This window comes from Stegodyphus dumicola, chromosome 9 (genome assembly GCF_044657685.1).
Source record: "Stegodyphus dumicola isolate Sdum_Otavi_A_Nest chromosome 9, ASM4465768v1".
NCBI lineage: Eukaryota > Metazoa > Arthropoda > Arachnida > Araneae > Eresidae > Stegodyphus > Stegodyphus dumicola.
The window spans coordinates 135,282,422-135,287,297 of NC_140776.1; the positions used below are offsets into that span (position 1 = coordinate 135,282,422).

The 4,876-nt window shown below is 33.0% G+C and overlaps 2 non-coding genes across 2 annotated transcripts; both read right to left on the minus strand.

Annotated features, from left to right (window-relative positions):
* Positions 1-453: 453 nt before the first annotated feature.
* TRNAS-UGA (transfer RNA serine (anticodon UGA)) lies at positions 454-535 on the minus strand. The gene has a single exon. It is a non-coding gene; the product is annotated as a tRNA-Ser (tRNA).
* A 3,540-nt stretch (positions 536-4,075) lies between these two features.
* On the minus strand, positions 4,076-4,157 carry TRNAS-UGA (transfer RNA serine (anticodon UGA)). Its single transcript has one exon. It is a non-coding gene; the product is annotated as a tRNA-Ser (tRNA).
* Positions 4,158-4,876: the final 719 nt, after the last annotated feature.

Sequence of the window (4,876 nt, forward strand, 5' to 3'; positions counted from 1 at the left end):
AATAATGATGAGTGCTTACAAACTGGTCTTTAACATTTAATTTTTGTTAAAAATAAAAGAAACAGATATGTCATCAGTCCTGCCTTAATTTAGAAACAGTAGGCATATTTCATAACAGTTACCTTTCTTTAATAATACATTTGTTTCATATAACTTAGTAAATACCTACCTAAATGGCTTTTATATACATTTTCACAATTAGTGCAATTCATATATGAAGCATTTTTGCATTCGAGCGACGATGTAATTGTCAGATAAAAGTCCTTTTCCTGGAGGAAAATCCTTAATTTCATCAAAAAATCGAAGCCAATTGTTTTTCAAGCAAAGATTATAACTTCTAAATCTTTTTCGTATTATAATAATAATCAGTTTTGAAGCCAACGTGTGTCTTTGCTTCCACATTTTATAAACTATACCTATGTGCAACGCTTACATCCAAAAAAATGTACATATCGCAGCCGGTAGGATTCGAACCTACGCGGGGAAACCCCAATGGATTTCAAGTCCATCGCCTTAACCACTCGGCCACGACTGCTCGTAAAAACTGTATGCTTAGAATGCACTTGTGGTAAAATCATCTAAATAATCCAAATATTCTGTTGAGGTTACTACTCAGTAACATTTCCAACACCTATTGTCCTCAACGATTACCTTACTTATCTACATTAACAATGCTATTACAACAATCGAAAGGTAACTTCTGCATTCCCTATAATGTTTATACTCCGTGCCCTAGGGATAGGGTGGTATTACCCAGGAAGCATTGGACCGGCCCCTGAAAGGATTTAGTTCACGGAAGGTTTTTTTTTTACAAGGAAAGAGGATTTCATGTACTTTATAGGCATAACATTTCCTCAACACTAATACCAAATTTAAGTACATGATTTCAAAATAATTTATTTGCATAAGATTTTTAACAATCGATAGCTTATTTTCATTTTGAAGTTTGATAATTGCATGAAACATGAAAACATAATTTAAAGGCTCCGCCATCCAAGCTGATGAAAAAACACAAATGCCAAATTGATACAGAAGAACCCAGGTGTTCAAACTAATTGAGAACAACAATATCATTTTCGGGTAGTCGAAAATTGCAATGTATATCAAGTAATTTTCTTTTTCTTTTATAATGTGTTATTCCGATAAGGATTGTACAAGATAAAGGTAAAATATTTAGACTTCCTCGTAAAGCAAATATAAAACAACTTTTAACTAAAAGCACATAAAACTTTGATATTTTAACTTTCCCCCCCCCTGCTCTTCGTAAGAAGATTAAGCAAAGAGATTATTTTTATTTATTCCTGATTAGTGAAGTGAAAATGAAAGAAGTTTAAAAAAAAAAAAAAAAAAAATTATTCACGTACACTGCGAAAAAAAAAAAAAAAGGGGGGGTGACAGTTCTATATCTTTGGTTCTACTGGGCCGATTAACAAAATTCAAGTTGCATTTTTTATGTCTGGAAAGCGCGACTTGTGTTTTATATTAGATTTATAGATAGCATTGTTCTAACATAGGTATTTGGACGCAAAATGGAACTTTATCTGAAATAACATACAAAAAGTATATATCTCATTTCAAAGCATTGAAACATGCTCAGGGGCCGATTAAAAAAAAGTCCTTAACCCTAGGTATAATTTTTTTTTTTTTTTTTTTTTTTTTTTTTGAACAACCGGCCACTAACTCTTATTATCTGGTTTTTAAAAGGAGAAAGAATTTTGATCAACTATAACGGAGAACTGGCAGGAAGAAGGAAAAAAATAAATAAATAAAATAATCAATAATTAAAAGAGTTAAATAACTTAATGTAAATTAAAATTCAATAAAATATAAATATAATAGATATAAATGTAATTTAAAAAATTATTAAATTCATGATAAATAGTGAAATAAAATAAACGAAACGTCGGACCTCGTTACCTAAGATCCAACCAGACTTAATTTTCTTCAAAAACAAAAAAAAATAGCTCATCCAGCATCCGGTTTAATTTAAGCCTTGAATATAGGCTACAACATACAGTTTCAAGAGATAAAAAGTACAAAAACCATTCTTTTACGAGCACACCAATAGAAAAACATAAAGCGATTAAAGCGTCACTAATAAGAGTAGAATAGTAGCAGGAACAGTAAGAAAGGAATTTTAACATAGGAAGTGTACATTCGAAAACGGAAGAGTCCTATGTTTTCTGACCGCTGTGCACAGTCAAGCAACGTAATTCTAGCTGTGAACGAGAGTGCGATTGAAGGAAACTTTTCCCTCGAATCCGATCCTATCCAATAGCAAACATGAGGTCTGCCCAGGTGACTGCTTTCATCCTCCATGTTTAGTTACACCACTCATGTCTGCAGCAAGTCTGCAGAAGGAAATCACTAGCGCTGCCACGTTTACGACCAAAGTAATCATTTTCAGTTCTTTCAGAAACGAAACATTCTACCCAGACGATATAGTAGTTAAGAAAGCCTACTACGGCACTGAAGAGCCCAGGTTTGAATCGTGGAGAAGCCATAGATGTTTGTAAATGTATAGTGTCTTTGCGACATGGGGCACTCTAAATATATAGCGAGCCGCAAGTCCTCTCGTGTGGTTTGGTGGTAGGGAAGAGGGGTAGAAGACCCTCGGACCCCCCCCGGGGGATTTTCCCTAAAACTGGTGTGGGAATAGAAGTCCAACCTCCTTGAGGCTCTGGTAACCATTCTGCCATGACGTTCATCGACAAAACAACAACAGAAACGAAACATTTTTACCTTCTCTTAACTGGCATGCTGGTGATTGATTTGCCGAAGGATTTTTTTTTTTTTTCCTTAAAAGTCTCAACCATCGACAAAGGTTTTGCACACCAAAGAAAGACAGACATGAAGTCAGAAGCTATAATCGAAGCCATATTTATTATGAAAATAAAATTTGTCAGTTGAAATTTTGTTTTGTTCTCATTAAAGCCCTAGCTCTCCTGTGAGCTCCAGCGCAATATAAGCCGCATTTGGGAGCATTTTAAAACTAGGTCCTATGATCCGCTTTGTGAGCCTAGTAGTTATTAAGAGTGGACATACATCAAAAATCGAAAGAAAAGTAACTGATTGCAATTTAGCTGCACACTGTATGACAAAAATTGCTTACGTTGAGAGGGAATTGACATAACTTCAATTTGTTTATTTAATCTGTTTTTACAAAAGAGAATTTATTGTGAATAAATACTGACTCTTGAAGTAAACAAGGGGCAGATGGGGTTGATCTGCCGATGCGAGAAACTAGTTCAACGCACTTAAAACTTTAAAATTTGAAGAGAATAATAATTTTAAAATATTCTGTTTACAAATGTATACAAATGAACGCGCAGTTTGTTTCGTTATAATATTCAAATGCATAGAAAAATTTAAGCATACATATAATAAAAATAGGAAACAAAAGTTCTGAAATAAAGAAAATAGGACCGCAAAATATTTTAATTACTGTAAACGAAAGAGCTAAAATCTTCAAACTACCTTACTTTAAGTATGCACTAAATATCTAAGGTCAAATTATTCTATTTAAATAAAGGACTCGGGTTTAAAAAATGACATATACCATTTCCAATGACATAAAATCCACTTCAATTTTTAATTGAAACTTTTAAAAATGTTATTTATTAGTGTAATGAAACAATATGAAAAGATATGCAAATGAGATTTGAACGTAACATTTAAAAAAAAGGGATATCATAAATGACTGCTCTCTTAAATTTAATTTTTTTGAAATGCAAAAGAAATGAGCAGAGGTTTTTAAAACTGTAGGCGTGTTTCGTAATAATTATTAAATTTCTTTTAATAATGCATCTCTGATATAATTTACTAATAACTTTTATAGCCATTTAGACAATTAGTGTTATTACTAGGGAGCATTTTTTACTCACTTAACAAAATAATGATGTGAAAATCCTTTCTACTTTTGCCCCCCAAAACGGCGAACAAGCTGTTGTTTTACATATTTAAGCTGCTAGGTTTATATCTCCGCAATATTTTATATATTGCGATAATTATTACATTTCAAGACTTTTATTTCTTTCACATTTTACCAAGTTGGTGAAACTTTCTAAAAGAATATCGCAGCCGGTAGGATTCGAACCTACGCGGGGAAACCCCAATGGATTTCAAGTCCATCGCCTTAACCACTCGGCCACGACTGCTTGCTGACACATGCGTTACAATGCAGCTGCTACAAATTTCGTTTTAAATCGGAAAGAACATTTCATATGTTTTGTAGGGATAAAATTTCCTTCAACGCTAGAATCAAAGTTAGGTAGGGCACTTCAAAATAATTTATGTGGATATGATTTTTCACAATTGATCGTTTAGATTCATTATGAAACTGAGTGATTGTAAACACGAAAATCTTAATTTAGACGCTTAATTAGACAAGCTGATGAACAAACACAATATGCAAAATCGATACTAAGGAATCGGGAATCCTAATCAGATTCAGACTAGTCAGGAACAGCGGCACTTTCGTAAAAATCAGATTTTTTATTGCTAAATATGCTCTTAAAAATTCATTAATAAAATTATTAAAAGCTAAATATAATTAATTAAATTATAATATAGCTGCTAAAAATAAATAAAACTATCTGATGCTCATCAGTGAGGCCGATGCTATTCGCACCAGCGGTGCGATTAGCCGATTCAGCTATTCACACCAACATTAACCACGCATGCGCTTTGAATTGTCATATTCGTCATTTGAACCGAATCGAAAAGAAGAAATCCTAAGTACGCAAACTGCCAAAGCCTGCTGTAGTGAGTCTCTCTCTATCTCTCTCTTTTTTTAGGCCGGTTACTACGTTGACGTAGTTTATTTTTTTTTAAGCATTATCATTTTTTCAAAAGATTAGAAAAGGAAATGTGTTCC